This window comes from Canis lupus, chromosome 6, assembly GCF_011100685.1.
Source record: "Canis lupus familiaris isolate Mischka breed German Shepherd chromosome 6, alternate assembly UU_Cfam_GSD_1.0, whole genome shotgun sequence".
Lineage (NCBI taxonomy): Eukaryota > Metazoa > Chordata > Mammalia > Carnivora > Canidae > Canis > Canis lupus.
In genome coordinates, this window is record NC_049227.1 from 72,851,217 (window position 1) to 72,876,865 (window position 25,649).

At 37.1% G+C, this 25,649-nt stretch overlaps 1 long non-coding RNA gene across 1 annotated transcript in view; it reads left to right on the top strand.

The window, feature by feature from the left end:
- LOC102155529 overlaps positions 1-25,649 on the top strand; it is a 116,656-nt gene continuing 91,007 nt past the window's right edge. Inside the window, exons 1-5 of the long non-coding RNA XR_005360474.1 lie at positions 1-198; positions 4,724-4,920; positions 7,338-7,460; positions 21,862-21,975; positions 24,658-24,836. This is a non-coding gene — a long non-coding RNA (uncharacterized LOC102155529). The remainder of the gene's footprint in view (positions 199-4,723; positions 4,921-7,337; positions 7,461-21,861; positions 21,976-24,657; positions 24,837-25,649) is intronic.

Here is a 25,649-nt window from a genome sequence, read left to right on the forward strand (position 1 = left end):
ATCTCTGATTAACAGCCAGAAATAGGCTAAGGTAACAGATGCTCAAATCTCAGCATCTTAGCCCAACCCAGTTCATTTCTCACTGAAACTACATGTCCAGTGGGACTGAGGAAGATGCCACCATTTTATAGCTTCAGCATCTGTTACACATCGCCTCCAAGTCTATTATAGCAAGAAAGAGAGCGTCGTGGAAAGAAGGTAGTCCAACAGCTCTTGAGGGCCTTGGCTCCGAAACTGATACATGTCACATCTGCTTACAGCATTTTTCCCCCAGAACTTTTCACATGGATTTGCCTAACACAGGGGCTTTGGGAAATGCTGGGGAGCAGATAAAATGTTCTGAGTACTCACATGGCCACTCTGTGCTTTTCTTTGCCTTCTGTACCTTTTTTTCAGGTCTGGTCTGATTATGACTTTTCCTAACTCAAATCATTTGTGATTCAAAAATCTTATATTGTGCCCAGTCAGCCAAGTTTAATAAAAAACTTGAACTCAGAATCCTTACTAGAATTGATGTAATATTTAAAAAAATTGATCTTGAGAAATTTAATGTAAAGAAGAGTAATGTTGGGCCCATGTCAACTATACATCTACATGGCATTTGCCTCAGAAAGAGCTAAGCAAATAGTTTTCATTAGAGAAATTTATTTAGAAAGGAATTTTCTAATTCTAATGAATATGATTGCATGACTACTTTATTAATGATATTTATTTGGATTGATATGTAGATTTATTCATCTCTTATGACTATTATTTAAATGCTTTTTCTCATGCCATGTTTTCTCATTTGTAATATTATCAATATCATTTATTTATCAAATGATTTTACAAGTTACTGCCATCTTAAATGAATTGATTTCTTCTAGAATATATTTTGTATGATTATTTACATTACATAGCTTATTGCATTACAAACTGTTTGAGGGACATTTTCTCTCTTACCTACCACTGGCTGAGGTCTGGTGCTATCCTAAAATATTGTGTATGGAAAATCCCTCCCACATCACCATTTTTACTACTGCTTTCCAAAGAATTATAAAATCCAGCAGGGTTCACCTGATTTTTGCCTTTTCCTTCCTCCTATAAATTACAGACAATATCCTTGTTCCGAAGTACTAGCTTCCCTTTGAGAAAACTAGCTTACACCCTTATTTCATGGTGTCTGAGCCCATCACCAACTAAGAGCCTTGGGGATCCATTTCCACTAATGGACTCTGTACTCCCCAGTGTAGTTAATTTCACCCTTCTGGTCAGAAAGAGTTAATGTCCTTTGCTACCAGGGTGTAACATATACAATGGGAAGAAGATGATACCCTGTGTTTTTCCAAAATGGACATCTTTACAAGTCATTAACAATTTTATCTTCCAGAAGTTTCCTCTATTTTTTTTTTCTTCCAGAAACTTTAAACTTATACAATATGAAACCATCACTCTTTGGAAAGGGCATTTCAACAGATTTGATTTTCTTATATATTTTTGCCTTTCGCACAACTTGATGAGTTGCTTCATTAATCTCTTGGTCTCCCTGCCTCTCCTCCATCTGGCATCACTAGCAGATGGAAGCAGAATTGCTCAGATATAAAGGGACAGACTCCAACTACAAATATATCACAAAGATAGCAAACAAAGATACTTTGTGATTATTGGATGGTAAAAATTACATAAACTCCATCTATTATTTAATATAAGTGTTATTAAATGTGGGCTTTTGCAATCTACACTTGTGGTATATAAACTGTGTACATAACTGCTTATATAAACTATAACCTAGTGATCGTGATACATAAACTATGACTTAGTGATTGTAATTTGTATATTTATTCACCAAATATTTGTTAAATACTTACTATAGGCCATGAAATTAACTAGGGATAAAATGAAGTACAAAATAAGATACTCTCTGTTCTCAAAAATATATAAACAATAGTTTCCAGGATACCAAGAGTATTCAGTATACACATAAAAAATACTTAGGGTAGAAGGTTTACATACATGTGCTGTGCTGCTGTTGCCTAACCTTCCCACATAAAACCTCCATAAAAGCTTGAAGGCAAACTTTACCCAACTTTACTTAGTATGTATTAGAGCCAACCCATAGCAATCAGTCGGTCAACCCATTTTTCAAGAAACAAATCTTTACCGAGCTCCCACTATACACAATATATTGTGCTTGGCCTCTGATCAATGCAAAGAATTGTAAGGCAGTTCCTCTTTTTCACTCAAGGAATTAAACAGAACATGGTACCAGAGGGGAGGTGCATGGGACAATGTGTAAATAGTTAATGAGAACCAAGGAGTGCATTTGTGACGAGCACTGGGTGATGTATGGGACAGGTGAATCACTCTATTATATACCCGAGACTAATATAACACTGTATGTTGACTATCTTGGAATTAAAATTAAAAAAAAAAAAAAGAAATAAGAAAAAAAAATTTGGTCAGATACAAAATGCACATGAGATGGTAAATACAATACTAGAGAACATGTGCTGCATCCATCCCAACTGATTCATACAGAAATGTATACGGGCCATCCCTATTTGGAAGTTCGGTAAGGACCTCACTCTACCACAAAATGCACACTCATCTCATCCTCCATCCCACCAAGGCTACTCTTCCCTATTCCTTCTGTGTAAGGCAGACACCAAGGCATCATTCCGGATCCCACTACTCCACTGTCCCCCTTTTTCCCCTTCATCTAAAAATCAATAAACTCCACTTGAAATAAATTCCACTTGAAATATTTAAAATCTATTTCTTAAACCGAAGTCCTTCTCGCTGTCATGAGTTCAAACTCTTGTCATCTTTCACCTGGATATATTGCAATGAGGCTGCTTCAGGCCTCCTTCCAGCCTTTCTGTCTCCACCCCTAAAGCACACTGAACTTTCGAAATATGAACCCAGACCCGTTTCGCTAAAAAATCAACCCTAATGCCTCCCTGCTGCCTTCAGATGAAAATCCAAGCAACTTCACGTGGCACAGAAAGCCCCTTAAGTGTAGTTTCTCCTCCTGCCCCCAACCTCATCCCCATCTGGCATTTACTACTCTGTGTTCCAGCCACACACGGCCGTTCTGAAGATGGTGCCACTTTTGCCTACAACGCTCTGCCTGCCCCCCCCCCCAACACCTACTGCTTTGGTTTACTCATATTCATAATTAAGAGACTGCATACATATACCTTCTTTGGAAAACCGTGTTTCTCACTCCACCCTTCTAATTCCCTTCTGAATGTGGTGTCCCTCCCATATGTGCGTCTGGCCCTATACATAGCTGTCATTATTTCTTAGTACATAGTGATCTATTTGCCTATTGACTTTCTTCCATAGGCTCTAAGTTTCATGAGGTTAGAGACCTACCCTTTCATCATTTTCTAATCAGCAACCCACACAGTGCACTTGGTAGACATTCGTTAAATTGAATCAATACGTAGCATAAATAGGAGAGAACGCAATTAGCTTAAAAGATCTATTGGAAATAAAACCAGGTAAGAAGCAAATGACCCAGCAAACGTTGTCCATCAGACACAGAAGCTGCTCAATTAATGCTAGCTCCCTTTCTCTGGAATTGTCTTTTGAAAATTGATTGCAATCACCATAAGTAAAGGGAGGAAAAGGAGTTTTCTAAATTGGGGGTCGTATCAGCTTCAGCTTCAAAAAAATATTTGGGGAGTAAAGGGAGTTTAGTACTTAAAGAATGTGAGTTGTGGAGGAAGGGAAGACCTGCATGGAACAGCTGGGTGACTGGGCAACCAGTCATCGACTCCTGCAGCCAGAAGCACAGGTGGGGATGCGGGGCCGTGGCCAAGTGCAGGGAGCTGCAGCAGCTGGGGGCCCTGGGGGTTAGTTGATAACATGCACTTCAGCACAGGGAGAAAGATTAGAAGAAAAAGGGAGAAGATAATAATAATTGGCTGAGGTCAGACAGCAGATACAGGCAATGCAGCAAGGAGACAGGTTCAGAAAACCGGATTGAACAGGTGAAGTAGGCTTGGGAGACTGGGTGTGGAAACAGGAAAAGTTTGGAGTCGGGAGTTAGAACATTTAGTTTTAAAAGTTCAGTTCTGCCTTTAGTAGCTATATGACCTGATTAAGTGCTTAATTTTCTAAGCCTCAGTCACTTCATGTGGAAAATGGGGATAAATCCTGCAGGTAGCGTCCTAAGGATCAAATGAAATAATGTGTATAAATAACGTTCCAGGGCTTATTAAGCCTTCTGTAAAATTTAAGTACAATGTTATCATTATAGATGGTTGGGTCTCTCAGGACCCCTTTGGTATCTGTTGTTCTTAGGTTATTAGGCACGGAATCACAGTGAACTTTTTTTTGAGAGAGAAAGAGAGCGAGCACAAGCAGGGGGTGGAGGCACCCCCTCCTCCAAGAGGGGGAGAGAGAGAATCTTAAGCAGGCTTCACACCTGCCGATCGAAGTCGATGCAGGGCTTGATCTCATGACCCTGAGATAATGACTTGAGCTGAAATCAAGGGTCCGGCACTAACCAACTGAGCTCCCCCCGCCCTGGGAGGCCCCGCAATGAACATATTTTTGAACAAAGGAATGGAGGCTTCTCTCTATGTATCAGTCTAGCATGTAAGTATATTGCCCTTTAAATATCTGTAATCTGCTCCTCTGGTGTATCTTATGCTGAGAGAAGTGTGTTATATGATTTTCATTAGATTGTATTTTCACTGAAGACCGAAATAGTATCCATCGTCCTACTTTCCAGGGTACCTGATGTAATCTAATGCTGTGCACACAGTTGACAACTGACCAATGTCGTCAACAGCAGCAACTGTATCAGCTTGTCTCATACAACCTATAAGTCTCTCAAACTGCAAATGAACAGAGAGAGAGAAAGAGAGAGAGAGAAAGGCATTTTCTGTCTGAAATGAATTGACCAACCATGAAAAATAGCTAAAACAGGTAAGCAAAATGAAATAAATTATATCAATTCATGTGTGAAAAGGCAGCACTTGAATAAACATAAAAATAACTTGTATTGTTCACTTTTAACTTTAAATGGCGAGGCTAGAAATTATCATAAGAACATTTTTCAGGGGATCCCTGGGTGGCTCAGCAGTTTAGTGCCTGCCTTGGGCCCAGGGCGTGATCCTGGGGTCCCGGGATCAAGTCCTGTATTGGGCTCCCCGCATGGAGCCTGCTTCTCCCTCTGCCTGTGTCTCTGCCTCTCTCTGTGTCGCTCATGAATAAATAAGTAGTCTTTAATTAAAAAAAAAAAAACAACATTTTTCAGATGACCTTATCCTACTTGAAATCATAAAAAAAAATCTATGGAAATTTTCATTTTCAGATCACAGTGCATTTTTCAAATAGTTAAGAAAATCAACAATGTTATTGCTAAATCTTCAAGTTTCAGATAATGACCAGTTTTCTGACCAATTGTTTTCTCTCCATTGTGTGCAAAACTAGATCATAAAGAGAGGCTTTATTTGTCTTGAACTTTCAGTATCATTGGCCAAATATCCAAGAGGCTTTAACCCAGAATTCCAAGTATTTCCAAATGAAAATGTGTAGGCATATTTAAAATGGAAACCAACAGCACAGTGGCATATAGATTTAATTTTTTTTCCCTCAGTATCAATGTCGTGAAAAAAGTTTTCTGTAAGTACAGAATTGATTTGTTTGAACGTCGCGCAAAAATAGAGAAAGGAGAGGTGGGACTCTCAAGCTATCAATCATGAGAGCAACTAAAAATCAGATTAGTCACTAGCAGAACTACTGCATCATACACATTTTATCTATTTGTTCCTTCATTAAGTGAGTAAATATGAGCATATAACTATGATTCTTTTTTGTTCATTTCTGGTCTTAATTGTAGTCAACGGATTTTAACCCCGGTATGTCATCATTGAACCAATAGACTAGCAGCTCTTATAGATTTAATTTACCTATTTAGGGGATGGGACCATCTATATTGGAGGCAAGTAAATAAAGAGGGAATGAAATTACTTTCCAGGAAAGCACCAAAAAGGAGATATACCAGGACTATATTATTAAGTGTCTACTGAATCAGATGAATGGGTTAAAAGAAAAAAAAAAAAAGCTAGCTAAAACAGGTAAGCAAAATGAAATAAATTATATCAATTCATGTGTGAAAAGGCAGCACAAACAAAAAATGTTTTTAAACTGAATCTTAGTATCTAACCACTTTAAAAATACTTTTAAAATTAAAATAAAGCAACGCATGTAGGCCATAGCTTTCATGGCATGCTCTCTCCACAGCAGGTGATGGGGGCCTGACACTACAGGTGAGGCTCTCTAATAACTGTAAGGAATGTGACTTCCAACAAACATATTTCTGCTCATCAGACCTCTTATCTCCCTTTGTCTCTGAAAATTGCAACTCAGAATTGAATTAAAAGTGAAATTTCATAAAAGTTTTGAAGATTAACCACCATTAAGAATGGGAGCATAATAGAATCGTTGATAAGATTATGGGTTCAAATCCTGAGCCCAGCCTCCAGCACCTCACAAAAAGGTCTCATGTGTCTTCCCAGAGTTTAAAAATGTACCAGTATAAAACCTATCTTTGAATGACAATAATTGAACTAGCATCCTCATTTATAAGATAATTAGAGTGTTCTTCATAGAATCATTAGGAGACGTCAATGCTCTACTCAGGGTCTGCTACACAGTAAGCACTTAATTAATGGGAGTTGTTATTGTTATGCTGAGGGTGGTGGATCTTCTAATCATGGCACCCAGATTTCTAATTTTTTAAAAAATATATTTTATTTATTTATTCATGAGACACACAGAGAGAGGGGTGGTGGGGCAGAGACACAGGCAGAGGGAGAAGCAGGCCCCATGCAGGGATCCCAACGTGGCACTCGATCCCAGGTCCTCAGGATCATGCCCTGGGCTGAGCCACCCGGGCTGCCTCCAGATTTTTCTTAAAGAAAGGAGCAAACAAAAAAAAAAAAAAAAGAAAGAAAGGAGCAAACAGTACTGTTCCCTGAGATTCACTTGACTAATTGTCACTACTACTTCGCATGTATACTCATTACCAGTGGGCTCATTTGTTGAAGTATGATTCATACATGTAATACTGTTCCATTTACCGGGCTCAGGATTCCTACTGATACAAAGGCTAATCAGAAGAGTGGCAGGTTTCTATCATTTATCATAAACAAAACCTCATGTCCTGAGGGTAGTATTGATTCAGCCTATTGAACAAGGAGATATAAAATGGAAGCTTTTGAAATCAGTAGAATTTGAACTTCATGTCCCCAAAGTAATAGCCCTATAACCACCGTGATCCACTAGAGAAAGCCCAGCTCTAGAGGCTCCTTGGGACCATTGTTTTCATGTCATTATAGGACCTGCTCCTGGAAGGTGTGTTGAGAGGACTTTCTTCAGGGCAAGGACATTATTGTAGGCACGAGGCAAGCTGTTCACTCAGCCGTTGCTGTCCGTTCCTGGTCCCGGGAAGTCATCTGGAGGTATGCCTTTCACCGCAGTAATTCAGATAATGTGCTATCTTCAATGTCTTTGACCTAACCTTCTGTTTGTTAGTTATTATTTTTTATTGTTATTTATTTTAATTTCAGTATAGTTAACATACAGTTTTATCTTCATTTCAGGTGAAACTAATCACTACACTATAGTGATTCAACAATGATATACATTACTCAGAGCTCATCATGATGAGTGTGCTCTTTAATCCCCAACACTTATTTGCCCCCCCCAACACCCCCCCACCCCCGACCGCTGATAACCATTAGTTTGTTCTCTATGGTTAGGAGTTTGTTCCTTGGTTTGTTTCTCTCTTTCCTTTTATTTGTTTTGTTTCTTAAAGTCCACATATAAGTGAAATTATATGGTATTTGTCTTTCTCTAGCTCACTTTTTTGGCCTAGCATTATACTCTCTAGTTCCATACGTGTTGCAAATGGCAATATTTCATTCCTTTTAATGACTGGATAATGATCTGTGGTAAACGTATACCATATCATCTTCATCCATTCATCTGTTGATGGACACTTTGCTTCCATAATTTGGCTTTTGAAAATAATGCTACCATCAACAGGGGTGTGTGTATCCCTTTGAATTAGGGTTTCTTTATTCTTTGAGTAAATACCCAATAGTGTGATTACTGGATTGTAGGGTAATTCTATTTTTAATTTTTTTGAGGAGAATCCATACTGTTTTCCACAGTGGCTGCACCAGTTTGTATTCCCACCAACAGTGCACAAGGGTTCCTTTTTCTCCACATCCTCAGCAACACCTATTATTTCTTGTGTTTTTGATTTTAGTCATTCTAACAGGTGTGAGGTGATACCTCATTATAGTTTTGATTTACATTTCCCTGATGATGAGTGATGTTGAGCATCTTTTTATGTGTCTGTTGACCATCTGGATGTTTTTCTCTGGAGAAATAAATGTCTATGTCTTCTGCCCATTTTTAACTAGATTATTATTATTATTTTATTCTTTAATTGTATCAGTTCTTTTTACATTTTGGGCACTAACTCTTTATCAGATATGTCATTTGCAAATATCTTATCCCATTCTGAAGGTTGCCTTTTAGTTTTGTTGATTGTTTCTGTCACTGTGAAGAAGCTTTTTATTTTGATATAGTTCCAGTAGTTTATTTTTGCTTTTGTTTTCCTTGCCTCAGGAGACATATCCAGAAAAATGTTGTTATGGCCCATGTCAAAGAGGTTATTGCCTGTGTTCTCCTAGGATTCTAATAGTTTTGGTCCCATATTTAGGTCTTTAATCCATTTTGTTTATTTTTGTGTCTGGTATAAGAAATTGGTGCAGTTTCATTCTTTTGCATGTTGCTGTCCAGTTTTCCCAACACCATTTGTTGAAAAGATTGTCTTTTCCCCATTGCATATTCTTCCATCTTTCATTGAAGATTAATTGACCATTATGATTATGGGTTTGTTTCCAGGCTTTTAATTCCATTTTATTGACGTATGTGTTTATTGTTGTGCCAGTACCATACTGTTTTGATGACTAAAGCTTTGTAATATAACTTGAAGCCCAGAATTGTGATGGCTCCATCATTTTTTTCTTTTTCAAGTCTGCTGTGGCTGTTCAGGGTCTTTTGTGGTTCCACACACATTTTAGGATTCTTTGGTCTAGCTCTGTGAAAAATGCTGTTGGTATTTTGATAGGGTTTGTATTAAATCTGTAGATCACTTTGGATAGTAGAGACATTTGAACAATAGTCGTTCTTCCAATCCATAAGCATGGGATGTCTTTCCCCCTTTAATCTTATACGAAAATGAAATAGCAGAAATTTATTCTCTGATATTCCTAAAACTTATCAGTACCACTCTTTGGCGGCAACACTTTCTCCTTGTTATTATAGTTATTTGTAAACGACTTGACATCCCTTTATTGTATGACCACATTTTATCATCACAAAGTATACTACACACACAAAAGTATATGTGAAGTGTGTTAGCTTACACACAGCATATACTCAATAAATTTTATTTCCTCAGAGGATACTTCCTTCTCTGTCAGGTCCTCATTTTCTGTTTTCATTTCATGCTTTATTTCCTGACGGACTTTTTACAATGTTAACTAATCAACTAACTAATTAATTATAGCAATTTATTTAATATATATTTTCCTAATAGATTCATGAGGACAGTTATTGTACCTGCATTACGGACCACTATTTTTGCACCCAGCATAGCGTCAATAGGCATCAGAGGCTAGTTTCTACATGGATGAAAGATGCTGAACCAATTTCTTCCTCCTTTCACAGTTACAAAACTCATATTTTATTCTGTTGTCCCATAAGGCTAGTTTGTTTATCCTCTGTTTATGTCTCATAATACGTTAGACCTCTGTGTGGGTACATTACTTACACCCAACAGGACAAATCTGGGCCTGCATTTTCTCCAATGGAACAATCCTCTTATTGCCCTCTCTGTCTCATAAAGGAGTATTTTGAGAGTTAATCATGCAGTTAACACATTTTCCAGAGTCCTTGTTTCTGTTTTTCTCGCTCAATACTCACCTTTTGGTCATTTTCCTGATCATTAATACTAGAAGTGTACTTGCTTTGTGAAATGTGTTGGTAGAGGTTTAGCAAGGGAGTGATTTATGTTATCTCTGCTATTTCCTACACTCTGCTATGTTAGTCAAGAATTGAGTATGTATCTGAGAGAATGATCCCAAATGATATTTATATCATGAGTTTTCCTCGTGGCAAACTCAGGCTAAATTAAAAAGCAACTAAACGCAACCATAAGAGATGTTTAATTCATCTAGTTAGATTAGTATTTTTCTGGCTGTTATTGTCATAGCTCTATTGGAAACCGAAATCTGAGGAACGGTACCAGACCATTCCAACTGGTCTTAAGGGTTAACTTGCTTCAAACTTATGAACAACTTGCTTGCTGACCTAGTTCCCTCAGCCTGCAGCAGAACTAACATACTTTCCATGAGATTTACAGAACATGGGCCTTGAGAAGAGAGGGACCAAACTTTCCCAGAAAATTAGGGGGTGACTGTATTTGAAAATAGCTGCCATGGATGTCGGCAAGTATGTTGAGAAGCATGTCAACACGTGACTAACCGCCTGGGCACCTGCTTCTCTTACACACAGCCCCCTTCCCTTTTTCCATTCCTTCCCCTTTAAAACTCTCTGGCTTTGCCTGGAAGGGGAAGAGATGGCCTTTGAGACATTAGCCCATCATCTTGCCAGCTTCCCGAATAAAGCACTTCCCTTTCTCATCATCACTTCTCTTTTGAGTATTGATTTTTAAGCGGTGAGCTGCTAAACTGAGGTCAGAATCAGTTTTGTTTCAGGTAACAAACTATATATTTTGAGGAACAAATATTTAACTTTAGTTAAGCGTATAAAGTGATATTAGATAGCAAGTTGTCCAGAATTCTTCAGAAGTTTACAGTTTATAAATAGAACGGAAATGTGTATATTATTGATATTATAAGTCACCTTAAATGAAATCAGCCTCCTCTCCATCCCACCAAAAATTGAAAAACAGGCTTTCTATTTACTGTGGAGAGTCAAAACCAGAAATGTATCCCCATAGAAACTTTAGTTTCTCCAAATAAGAGTTTCGTTATCTTTGTTATCTTTCTACATGATGCAGACAACTGGCTTGTCCCTAAGCAATCATGTTGTAATCAGTCAATAGAGACAGTAAACAAGGGTCCCACTGTCTCTCCAATATTTCACTCCTCCAATAAAATGATTTGCAGAGTTAGTTTAATGGAGTGCTGTCACCAGATTAATGGCCTGGCTTTGAAACCATGTCACTCCTTGACTGGACATGTTTTTGATAGGTGTCCTGGCATATATAGTTCCAAGAAAGAACCCATTAGCCCGCAACAATGTTGTATTTCTCCGAAGCATTCAAAATTTGCACTTTGTGGTAATAAGCCAAATTATCATATTTGTGCTTCTTTATTTTACAAAAAAAAATGTATTAGCTTTTTGCTTTGTTTTGCTTTTATTCTTGCAAGGTGACCTAATGGGTTGTGGAAAGCTATGCAGCTTTATGATTCCTGTTTGACAAGGTAGAGTCATAAGATCCTTTAAAGTGCAGTATTTTTCTCTCCTCTTTTTTATTTTTATTTTTTTTATTTTTCACACTTTCCTTTCCAATAAGGGGCATCCGTGTGTGTGTGTGTGTGTGAGAGAGAGAGAGAGAGAGAGAGAGAGAGAGAGAGAGAATTAACTTGATGTGCAAAACAAAGGAGCTTATTTTATGCACAAAGACCTACTTCACTTCTGTACCTTCCTTAGTATCTCAGAATACCTGTCGCCTTTTACATGTTTTCTTTGTGTGTCAAACATTTCTATGTTCTGAAGCAAAGCAGAGAAGTATTTCTGGTGCCCGGAAGCTTTGCCCTTCAAGGGAGACATCTGCTTTAGTCATGCATCTTTAGTGTCCAAGCCTTTTAAGTCTGGCCACCTTATAATGAGGTGCTTTGGGGGCATCAGCAGCTAACTGTATTGGGATGGAATCCAACATAAATTTACCTTACATAAAATGTTACTTGTTTTGTAACTGATAAGAACAATATTCTAGCGTATTAAGATTTGTGAAACTTATTTCCTAAAATGAGTTTAGGGTGATGCCTGGGTGGCTCAGATGGTTAAGCATCTGCCTCCAGCTCTGGTCATGATCTCCAGGTCCTGGGATCAGGTCCCCTGCTCAGCGGGGAGTCTGCTTCTCCCTCTCCCTCTGCCTTTGCCCCCCACCCGTGTTCTCTCTCTCTCTCTTTCTCAAATAAACAAAACCTTTAAACAAAGTAAAGCAAAATAAAAAAAAATAAAATGGACTTGGGGGACAGTTCCATTCACAGAAATTCAGTATCAGGAGTAACCAAACAAGTATCTTTCTCTGAATAATTTGATTTTACTAACTTAGCCATTCAGAAAAATCTTGCCAAGTACTTACTGTATGCGAGGAGGGCATTCCTGGGTGCTAAGAGTAGAACAGTGAACAAGACAATATATGATGCTGGCCCTGAAGGAATTTAAAGAGTAGTAGAGTCTCTCATGTTCTGTCTCCCTTTCTGATACTTCCCACTCATTTTTTCTCCTTTCCCCTTTATTCCTTTTCACTATTTTTTATATTCCCCAAAAGAACATGAGAGACTTCTAACTTTGGGAAACGAACTAGGGGTGGTAGAAAGGGAGGTGGGCGGGGGGGTAGGGGGTGACTGGGTGATGGGCACTTGATGGGATGGACTGAGGGGGGCACTTGATGGGATGAGCACTGGGTGTTATTCTATATGTTGGCAAATTGAACACCAATAAAAAATAAATTTATAAAAAAATAAAGAGTAGTGGAGGAGACAGGGATACACGGGTAATTACAATAGAGTGCTAAGTGCTATCGGAAGAGTTAAGTACTGAATGCTGTGGCAATACTTGATGGTGGTGGAGGGCAGCACCTAATCTAGCCTTTGGAAATTCAGGAAAGTTTTATACTAGGATTAAGGGCTCAGTTGAGTTAGCCACAGGAAGTAAGGGATGATATAGAAAGCATATTCTGGGCAGAAACAAAAGTAAGAGCGATGACCTAAATAAAAGGCAGAGAAAACAGGGCAAATTCAAAGAATTGAAATTCATTTAATTAAGGGCCTGAAAGGCATTATCAGAACATGAGACCTTATCCTGAGAGAGCAGTTGCAGGACAATATAGGGCTTTAAGGAGAGAAGGGACACAATTAAATGGGGGATTTAGAAAGATTATCTTGGGTCTAAAGTGGAGAATGGGTTTGAGTGGGATAAGATTGGAGGCAAGAAGCCCATTAGGAGGTTGTTGAAACAATGCAGGCAGAAGATAGTGAGGCTGGGTGTTAGGTAACGGAATAGGGCATGACTAGGGTGGACAGTTGAAGAGATATTGTGTCAACTTAATTTTGGGATTTCTGGGCTCCACTACTATGAAACAAAACAACTCAGTTTTTTGGGCCTCCCCATTTGTGATCCTTTGTCACGGCAGTCCCAGAAAGCCAATACAAGTAGGAAAAGGAAGATTCCAGCCAGACACAGATGCAAATTTGCTAGCTAGTGGAGCTGTTCAGAAGGGAAAGGCCACGCTGGTCTTGCACAGGCAAATGTTTCCCATTAACTGGACCATCCTACCACATGAAGTGAGTCCAACGTTTCAGTGTCCTGTCTGTCCCTGTTTACTGTTTTTTTTTTTTTTTTTTTTTTTCATTGATTTATGGGAATGAAGCTGAGTTAAATAGCTGGACCTTGATTCCAAAGCAGAGCACTGATTGGCTAGCTCTCCTAACTCTCCAACACAGGACTCTTGCATTTGATACTGCCTCCTCCACTCATGCCTTATCTTTTTCCTTATCCCCTTTGCTCAACCTAAGCTCTGAGATGTTTTTGCTTACCTGTATTAACTTAGATCGGTAATGTCAGTATCTTTCCTTTTGTTTTGGGTTTATTTTCCCTCCACCAAATGCTCTGTATTCTTCTGTCAATGAATTGAAGCCATCTGAAAGCAGATTGGTGAGTGAAACTGGAAGGTGAGGCTACCTTGGAAGCAACTCTTCTTTCTTTCTTTCTTTCTTTCTTTCTTTCTTTCTTTCTTTCTTTCTTTCTTTCTTTCTTTCTTTCTTTCTTTCTTTCTTTTCTTTCTTTCCTTTTTTTAATTGAAGAGGTCTTGCCATCTGTTTGAAGCCAATAACAAAAGGAGTTACTATTACCTGATAATTGCAAATATCTTTCTATATCCTTATACTTTAGAAATTATTTTGAGGTATGAAGTATACAAAAGATGCATACATCCTAAGTCTACAGCTTGATAATCTTTGCGTGTATACTCACATATGTGCTTCCATGTAACCACAGCTCAGATAAAGATGGAGAGCATTTTTTTTTTTTGTAATTCAGAAGGCTTCCTCATGCCCCTTCTCAAATGCTATTCCCTTTAAGAATAATGATTATTTTAATTTCTATCTTCATAAATCTATTTTGCCTTTTGTTGAATTTGCATATTAATTTTAATCATACAAGTTTTATTCTTTCAAGTCTGACTTCATTCCTACAGAATTATTTTATAAAATTTATCAATATTCTTGTTATATTACTATTTTGTCCTTTCCTGTTGCTGTGAGATATTCCTTTGACTATGAACATTGGGTTTTCAGATTTTTTTGCTATAATGAATAGAGCTGCTATGAACATTCTTTTTTTTTTTTATGAACATTCTTATACATGTATTTTGTGAAACATTTCTGTTGGGTATAGACCCACAGAAGTAGAATTTTGGGCCATAAAATACACATACATCTAGATTATTTATATATTACCAGACACTTTCTTAAATTGCTCCAATTATAGTTTCCCAACAATGTAGAAGAGTTCTAGTTGTGCCATAAAACTAACACTGTAGGTATTATCAGTCTTTTAAATTTTGCCCATTCTGGTGGCTGTGTAGTGATTTAACTGCGGTTTTAATTTGCATCCATCTGATGATATGTCCATATAATTTAGGTTTGTCTCTTGCAAATACCTAAATTATTTCATTCCAATATAACACATTTTATTTACTACTTTCATCCACTTACATTTATTGTGATTATTGAAATATATAGATATTTCTACTGTCTTATTTTATTCCTTGCAGGCAAATGGTAACCCCTCCCCCCCAAAAAAAAAGTTAAGGTAGCCATATTAATATTTGTACAGTGAAGAATTAATTTATCTAAAGAGAAGACTGGCTTTTGTTCTGGCTCCTGGGATGTAGCTTCCAAACCTTTGGAGTTTCTCAAGTAATTAGAATGTCTTCGATATACTCATGGGCCCTCTAGACCACATGTGATAGTTTATGCTAATGAGGTGACTTAGGAAAGAGCTAATTATGCTGGAAAGGCCAATCATGAGACTTAAAGATGGAAGCTCTGAGCTAAATGATATCAGCCTGACCTCAAGAGGGAAGGAGTAGCTGGAGATTGAATCACAATTGCCTACAAAGTTAAACACTAATAAAAACTCGGGACACTGAAACTCAGTGAGCTTCCCTTATTGGTAGTACTCTGAGTATTGTCATACTTTGATGATGAAAGGTGGACGGACACCTCATGTTTGGAAATCTCTTCGATTTTGCCCTATGCATCTTTTAACTTATATCCTATTGCTATAATAAAATGTAATTTTATTTTACTTATTTATTTTTATTTTATTTTATTTTATTTTATTTTATTTTATTTTATTTTATTTTATTTTTAGAGAGGGAGAGGGAAGAGGGAGAGAGAATCTTAAGCAGGCTCCATACCCAGGGTGGAGCCAGATTTTTGGCTCAATCTTACAATGCTGGGATCATGACTTGATAAGAGTCAGACATGACTGACTTACTCACCCAGGTGCCTGAAAACTGTAACTTTAACTATAGCACATTCAAAGAGTCCTGTGAGTCTGATGAGAAATGGAACTTGAGGGTGATATGAGAATACTCAAACCAGTCAGGTGGCCAGAGTGAAAGTAGCCCTCAGGACTCCTGAATTTATGGCTAGTGTCTGAAGTAAGGGCAAAGCTGTCTTGTGGGAAGGCTGTGCCTTTAACCTGTGAACTTTGGCTACTTCAGGTAGTATCAAATCATACACTTTCTTAAAGTATAAACAGTATAGTAAAAATGGCCTAAAATATAGGAAACAAAAACTGCCAAAATAAGATAAGTTTTTAAGTCATTATTATATTGGGAAATATTAATGTACCTCTACTAACTGATGGATCAGAGAAAAAAAATTGCGATATAGAAAATATGAACAACTATTAACTATTTTGATTCATCTATCTATTTAGCATCCAATAACTAGAAAATGCACATTTTCAAGCATACAAGAAACCATAAAAATGGACCATGAAGAAAGTCTCAACAAATTTCAAAGACAATGGTATTATAACATGAAAAACAGACTGTGCCCTTTATTCTGTAGAATGTACATTTTTATCTGAGTTCCTTTCTCAAGTAGGAGGCATGTGGTACACTAAATGAAACTGCTTGAGGCAATGGCATCTCCTTCTAATACAGGTAATTGTGGGAGCTGTGAAGAGTCAGGAAGCTGTTGAAGTTTGGCTCATGTGGCCTGTCAGCTTAATACTGGGAGTTCATCATCAGTGTGCACATGTATGTGCGTGTGTGATTGTGTGTCTGTGCATGTGACTTGCTGTCCAAAGTGTTCTTACTCTCAGCTCCAATGCCTCAGTTTGTCTATATCTTTTCCTTGACTCTCTATCTCTTAACCTTCTTGCGAGGCTGCTGGCATAGCTGTGTCAGTAATTAATCATGGAAAGTCTCATCAATGATGCTGAACAGAATAATGAATCTCAATATGCACAAATGTATAATATTAACATATAGCTTGAGGGTATTGTTCTTTAATTGTCTTTCTTTAACAGAGGTATAATTTGTTTCAAGACTGCTTCAACCGGTCTTAGAGTGATTCAAAAAATTTAATTGCAGGATGAAATCCATTTGAAGATTGAAAAATGAAAAATGATTCTAGGACCATGACAAAAATCTTGAGAACCTCACTTTTATTTAAAAAAAAAAAAAAAAAAAAAAAAAAGGCCTCCGACTAGGATTTGCTGTTGTTTTTTTAACCTATAAATTCTATATAATACTTCATACCAGTATTTCTAAAAATTTAACCTATATACGTGTTACCCAACAATCTTGTTAAAATGCAGATTATCTTTAAGTGGGTCTGGGGGAAGCTTCAGATTTTGCACTTCTTACAAGCTCCTACCTGTACCTGGGACTGCTGGCTTGCAGACCACACTTTGTGTATTAAAGCTCTATACTAGAGTGAACTGTGCTCTCCTATTCAATTTATGCAGTGTTAGGCTCCCTTAGGTGTTTAACCCTGAATCATTTAAAAATATTTTGGTAACTAAATTTCTTTTGAGGAAATCTGAGACAAATGAATATTTAAACTTGGTGCGTCAATAAATAATGCTTATGGAACATAAATATTTGCTTTTAGGTCTTCTACATATGAGAAGACCATCTTCTCAACGAATATATTCACATACTTCTGTAGAACGAAAGAGCCATTTGTCTTAACTTGATTTTGCAGTGCCTACCAGTAGATGGCAGTACGTATTCAATATTTTGGGAAAAGCATTAAAAAGAGTAGCCCTAACATCCAGGAAGTCTTTCTTTTAGTGCTCCCCAAACCCCAAGACAGAATCCAGAACTCTTATTTGCAAAATCATCTTTATTTGATATTGGTTCTAAATATTTGCCTTTATTCCACGTGAATGTTAACAAATATTTTCTTTTCAGGGCATCAGAAAACCACACCTATCAGGTCAGATGAGAAAAATAAAGTTAGGAATCTCGTCTGTAGAGATTTATTTCACATTTGTGTATTGAGTGTATAGGGGGGAGTAATTCTCTTTTAAAGCAAGGTATCAAATAAAAAAGAACAAATCTGGAAGTAAGTAAGAAGAGATTCTTGGAAACACTATTATAATAAGAAAAAAAAAAAAAAAGGTCTGTTTTAATAGAGGCACAGAGACCATTGCAATTGACCTAAGATCTATAAGCATTCCGAGATGAGACAGAAAGTGTTGCTCTTTCACAGGGAGGAGTAAACAAGGTTGAAAAGAAACAAATGTGGGGAAGTGGGGTGAAAGGGTGGGATTGGAGAGTAGATCAGAGTGTTTTACCTCGAGGCTCCTATTTTCAGGCAGAACTGTTGAGCTTTATGCTGGCTCCGGGAAGGGAAAGCCAAAGTTCAGGTGCTGAGGGGAAGGAGGGAAGTTTAACCTTATTTTGATTTATAAACATTCTGTTCCGATTGATCAGTGAAGACAAGCAGTTCAGCTAATCATTAATACACCAAAAAAAAAAAGAAAAAAAAGAAATTTGGAGGGTTTTTTGTCTGGCTCTGTCAAGGAGAGCATCTATGAGTCTTTACCTAACTCATATGGGGGACGTTGTTTGTGTTCACTAAAGCCCAGAAAGCAAGATAATGGGTTTCAGGTTTTTTTCAGTTGCTTTTTTGTTATTACTGTTTTGTTTTGTTTTGTTTTGTTTTTGTAATTGCTCTTTTCCAGGACCACTAAGTTTTGGTGAAGTTCACCATTGTCATAGATAAAAATCTTATAAAAGACTGGAAAAAATGGGCAAAGGATTTATGTTGATAGTAATTTAGTCTATAAATATTTATTGGGAATTCAAGCAAGGGTAGGTGTGGGCTCTTGTCATGAAAGAGCCACAAGCTATAATTTTAAAAAGCTCCCCATGGACCTTGAAGGGCATTTGATAATTATCCAGGCGATTTGGAAAAATGGTATGATATATTTCCTAAATAATCTAGGTTAATAAAGGTTTGTTGGATAAATGAATGAATTCTACATTAAACATATCATTACATATTTACATATTTGGTCTAGATTAAATAAGACTTGACCTAAGAGTTAATTTTCCCAAATATTTCACCGTTCCTTAGAAAATCTTCTCAGGCATTGTCACTAATGTGTAAATGTCTTTCAGGGTGCACATACTTTAAAGTTTATATACTCTAATTATTCTCTCTCTAGAGGCACTATGATGATTTATACCTTTTTCTTTTCCCTTTTTAAGAAAAAAAAATATTTATTTATTTTAGAGAGAGATGGTGGGGAGAGAGGAGAGAGGAGAATTTCAAGCTGACTCTGGGCTGAGTGCAGAGCCCCATGTAGAGCTCGATCTCACAACTCTGAGGTCATAATTTGAGCCAAAACCAAGAGTCGGTTGCTTACCTGAGTCACCCAGGCACCCCTGATTTATACATTTTTCACTTAAAAACCCAAGGCTTATGTACATAAACTGAAATAACGACAGAATATTTAAAGTCCTGTCCCTAATATCAGAATATTGAAAAGAACCTTCCCTGCCATCTACTTATGAAGGAGTAGAATGGAGAGAAGAATGGAGGTCTGGGAATTGTCATTTATATCTAGACACTTGGTATATGTTTCTTCATAACAAACACTGAGCAATTTTGTAGGATAACTGGGTTCTGGTAAAGTTCTATAACAAAATTCTTAAATACTTAAGTTAGTGTCCCAAGCTCATCTAACTATGGGAAAACAAACAAACAAACCCCACAAGGGTGGCCGAGGGAGCTTTGAGTAAATTCATTTAATCAAAATTTGTTATTGAATAATTGCTCTGCTCCTGGAATAGGGCTATGTGCTAGGAAGTGGAAAGCTGAACAAAAAGCGGTCCCTGCCCTTGAATATTTGCCACCTAAAGGAACCAAGTGATGAAAGTACCATAATGGCATTTTGAGTACAGGATGAGCAACAGAGAGGAGTGGTCAGTTCTACAGAGGAGGGAAGTGGCTGTCTAGAAAGACTGTGGCAGAGATGACTAGCTGTTCTCCAAAATATTGAATCCCTACTTTCATAGCATGAAGTTGGTCCTGGGAGAGGAGTCTTCAGGCAACAACTGCTTTTTTCCATCCTTTTTGTGCCCAGATGAGGCCATGTGTTCTCACCAATAAGTTTGCCCTTATTAACAGTGAACAGAAGTAATGTGTGCCACTTCTGGACTGGGTTTCTCCACTTTTCTTGCTTTTACTGACTAGAAGCAGGGAACTCTATGGCCCCACTGGGTAATGAAGTCACTAGATGGATGAAACCTAGGTCCCTGAATTATAGTGTGGAAAAAAGGCACCTGCCAATAGGAATATTGTTATATAGGTAAAAAATAGTATAATATTATTTTAAGCCATCGAAACTTGGAGATATACTTGCTTTTGCAGTTACTATGACCCTAATGACTCCTGAATTGTGTCATGACAAGTTTATTTAAATGGGCCAAATAATTTTAAATCACAATGAATCTTATATATCTCTCCATGTTTTTAAATTTTACATAGCAAGACATATATATATATATATATATATATACCGACAAGAGACCCAGGGACACATAGCTAAATAGTGATGAACTTAGGTCTAGAATCCTAGGCTTTCCCATTATAATGTCCTTCAGTGTGTGTGTGTGTGTGTGTGTGTGTGTGTGTGTGTGAGAGAGAGAGAGAGAGAGAGAGAGAGAGAGAGAGAGGGAGAGAGAGAGAGATGACTTTTTTATATAACACTTACAAAAATCACTCAATTTAACTGTTTAAAATGGATTTCAAGCCTATTTATCTGTATTGAATGCTCGGAAAACAAGTGGTACTAGTCATGTTTTTTCCTATAATCACCTTATTATAGTTGAAGACAGCTATTTTTCATTCATATCTTGATTTCAAGCTAAGATGTGTAATTCCTTGAATTACTTCACATTTATCTTATCTGAATCCTCTTAAAATATATCCCGTGTCTCCTGTGTCTTTTCTGAAAGGAGGAGGTCCCAGAACCTGCTTAGTATAGAGAATATTAGGCTAGAAATAAAAGTTATACTCAAACCTCTGAGGAATACCTTTTACCTGTGAGTCTCTGTAATAGTCTTAACCAATTTGCATTTCCAGAAACACGGTAGAATGGCACATCATGATCTCCTTGTTGATGGTAGGGACTGTAGGACTAGTTTTATTCACTGGCTTGTAAGTGAAGCAACATGTGTTACTTCCAGGCCATAGCTATTATTTTCCCAGAACACTTTTTTCCTCTAGCCTGGAGATAAGCAATGTTCAAGACTGTGGCTATTCCATCACCCATCGTCTTTAAATGAAGATGTGGATTCCCTCCCACCCCAGCTTTTGTTGTTTTAGGTCTTTTGATTTTGAGGTTATTACTGCAGCATAACCTAACCTATCCTGACTGAAATGACACCAACATTATCAGTGTGACCTTAAAAAATGCATTAAATCTCTTAGATTTCAAGCCTATAACTGGGAAATTAACTATTATTGGAGACTAAATTAGATAATGATTGTGAAAAATAATAGACTATGAGTCAGAAAGTCTGAGTTTGCTATTTACTCTGTCATTAATGTGTATAATTTGAGGAATATATCTCTTGTCTCATTTAATCACAAAATGTGTATTAAGCTTCTACTGTGACCAATGGCTAGAAGACAAAAATGGATTAAACATAGTTTAATAGTTCTTGCCCTCATAAGAGCTCACAGGATGCATAGAACAGACAGATGTAAAAATATATAGAAATATGTTAAGAGCTATAGTAGAAATAAGTGCAGGTTATTATTAGAAGCCTAGAGTAGACTATTAGCTAAATCTACAGGGGAGTAAGGAAAACCATCACAGAGAAGACATTTCAAGTTGAACCTTTTTATTTAAAAAGGTGGCATTTTTAGCAGGAGAATTGGCATTTGAAAAAATATGAAAATATTTTACATAAAAGGACAATCCTTTTTATTCCTTCTCTAACGTTGACATGTTCAACTCCTATTCTCTTTTCTTTTCTTTTCTGGACAGGAGCATGCAGTGATGCTTCCAATGTTTGTCAAGGTATCATAATGGCCCACTTTTTAAAAATCCAAGAAGCCTTTGGGCATTATCTGGGACTTAGACAAAGAAGGTAAAAAGAAGGTAAATTTGCTCTTTATTAAAATATTCGGCTCTACATACATTCTAGCCAGAGACTATATTGCAGGCTTTTTATATTACATGTAGAAAAAATTCTGCCTTCATTTCTAATGTTCTTATAAAAGGCATCTGTGTGCATATGTATGCATGCTATCTCTTTAATTATTCTAGTTATCAATACTGCAAGAAGCCGGTTACATATATAAGACTTTTTGTAGTGATTCTTGTGTAGAATTAAGGGGTGAGCCCATAAATACTATCCTCATATCATTTTTCAATGCAGATAGTACTGCAGTGGCAACACTATATAAGGGTTCAGGGTGTCCTGGAGTATCAGGTGGTACCTAGACATAGAATGAATGATGACCAGAGTTAGAGCTGGGAACCGTAGGGAAGCCCTTATCTCATGAAGCAGCAACAATCAATGGCATGACTCAGGATTAGGGCAAGGCCTTCTCACTGTCTCCAAATATACTAGAGGAAAAGAGGCTAATGTTCTGTTTATGATATGAAACTGCCTGTCATATTTGGGTAAAAACTAATATTTCTTTTTTTAAAAAAGATTTATCTATTTATTTCTCAGAGAAAGAGAGAGAGAGAGAGAGAAAGAATGAACACCCCAAGCAGGACCACACCCAGCACAGAGCCAGACATGGGGCTCGAGCTCATAAGCCAGACATCACAACCTGAACTGAAACCAATAATTGAACACTTAACCAATTGCTCTACCCAGGTGTCCCAGAAACTAATATTTCTGTGTGGCTATAGCACAGGATGGTAGACCAAAAACCTATATATAAAGCAGGAAAGGGAGCTGAAACATAAGAAAGGATGACACTGAAGAAAGCTAATGGGTTTGATGTTAATCCCACATGGTGGTGGGATGCTACTGAGAATTTTAAGTAAGGGAAATCATAATAAGATTTGCGTTTTGTAAAACAATCTCTAGCAAATGTGTTGAAAATGGATCAAAATCAAGAGTACATGACGGCCTAATGCAGATATAAACAAAATTTTTCTGTTGTAGCATCGGGAGTAGTATGTGTCTGCAGAGGTTGCACAGAAATATTTGTAGCATGAAAGAGTGAAGACAATGATGAGGACCTGAACTATGTCACTGGCTATGAGTTAGTGAGATGCTTAAGATGCAAAAATAAATGGCACTTGGATCACTGATTGGATATAGGATGAAAAGAAGAGGAATTGTAATATGACCTGGATTTCTGGTTTAGATGAATTCTGATGCCTTTAACTAAAAAGAGAAATCGTAGGGAAAATAATTTTGCCTAATTAGAGCTTAACTTCACCTAATTGGAGCTTCACTTCCTTATTTTTTAAATAAGGGAGATAAATAGGAAGTCTCTGAGTTGTCAAGTATCTCCAACAGTTTATGATTTGATGATTCTAAAACAATTGGTAAAAGAAAATAAACTGCTATGAAGGACGATATTATTGATGGAAATACTGGCTTCCAACAATGCAGTATCATAACAGGGGCCCAGTTAGTGCTGAATAAAGAAAGATGATTATTTGCAGGCCCTTGCTTGACCTTTTCTTTTTTAATACAGTCTAGTGTCTTGCCCAGTGTTTGTTTGTTTTCAGAGAGCATTATACAGCTTATACTTCTGCTTAGCTTTTGAGCTACTGTGAGCTCAGTCCATTTTGTCTTCTTTTCTTTATCCTGTAATGTCTTTCCTCATACTCTTTTTTTTTTAAATCATTCAGTGCATACTTGTGTTTTGATCCTAATTTTTTTCCCATCTACTTTTTGTTAACTTTAAATTCTTTGCCTATTCTTAAGATGTTAGCGATTCTACATGACTTGGCGTCATCTGGAAATACAGTAGTTTTATTTTTAAATATGGCTTTGAAGACATTTATAAACGGTACAATATTCACCACTTCTGCAGTAACAATAAACAGAAACTAAAATAATAATGATAAAAAAATTTCCATTTACGGTAACGACTAATGTAAAACACATAGACTAACTTAAATAAGAAATGCATGTGATATTTTACTGAGAGGCATGAAAAAATTCTTGAATAAATGAAGCAATGTACCATATTTCTAGAGGATAAGTCTGAGTATTGTCAAAATGCCAGCTTGTCTAACCTTATATTGTAGGTTTAATGTAATTAAAATCAAGCTCCAACTAGAATTTATCCTGACAAAATTATCTAAAAATTCCTGTAGAACAATGCTCAAAAATAAAAAAGACAAAAGAAAAACATGAAACTTCTATTACAGTCATTAAAAAATATGTAATTTAAAAATATGTAACTAAACAAGAACATAAGGTGTCTTCCTTCGGGATCTCTAGAGGTGAGCATTCATGTACAAATGACCTATGAAGGGAATGTCTCTGGAGAAACCTGTAAGGAGAAGGGAAACGGGATAGAGAAAGGAGAGAAATAATGCAAGGATGTAGTTTAGATTATGTACTTTAGTGAGACAGTATTGCCTGACTCTAAGATGCAAAGTATTTCCTTTCAAAATGAGTTAATGGAATATGGCAGGAGGAGTTCTGTAATGGCTTCCAAGACCTCCACCAACTGATATACATTTCCTATATAATTCTCTCCCCTTGAGTGTGGGTGGTACCTGAGACTATGACGGGGCGAGTACTCTCTTGTTATAAAGATTCTGCTTGTTTTGAAGAAGTAAAGATCAGTTTTGTGGCAGCTTAACCAGGACCTGACAGTGGCCCCCAGTTACTGAGAGTAGCCCGCAGCCAACAACCATCAAGAGATGGAGGTCTCAGTCCAGAAATTTCAGGAAACTGAATTCTTCCAACAACCTGGAAGAGGATTGCAAATTACAGATGAGAACACAGCTCCAGAGGATACTTTGCTGCTAGCCTGGTAAGACCCTAAGCTGAGGACCCATCCAACCATACTCAGACCTCTGACAAATGGAAACTGTGAAATAACAAATTTGTGTTGTTTTAACCCACTAAACTTATGCAGCAAGAGGAAATTAATATGTGATGTAAACTTAGGTATAACATCCTCCTTTAAGAAAGAGAACTATTAACTCAGAGTAGACTGGCTACTCGTACTAGTCCTCTCTATATCTGCAGTTTCAGATAGCAGAGGCTGCTAATGAATTTGTACCCAGAGAATATTTCATTCTTTAAATATTTTCCTTTCCAGAGTCTCCTCTCTCAGGGCTGGGAGTATATGGAAGTAGCCAACTAAATTTCAAGAACTATGGATATATGCTTTCTCTCTGTTTTTCATTTTATCTTCAAATACGCATGGAGAGAGAGGTCCTAGGTTCCCAGGTATTAGATGAGGAAACATTTGCAGAGATATTTAGTAATTTTGGAGAAGACAATGTAGGTAACAAGGGGCCCATGTCCCAGGGCCCTGCTGACTTTTATTGTCTCCTGTCTGTGTGTAATGTCACTTTTACCTTCCCTAGGCCTCCTCCTTAAATTCCTCAGCTGTCAGTAGAGCTTTATTTTTAACAAATATCTGTGTGTGACAGGTAAACTGGCAACCCAGTTTGCCCATGATAATTTTATACGTTTTGAGAATAGAGTTAAAAATAGCATGTTTATTAACATATAGGGGAAAACTGCATATAATTATGCAGCTTGAAATGTCTAAGAATATTTTTCAGGGTAGAAACTATACTGTGTGTCACACTGTTAGTTGGTTCAAAAAGTGCTT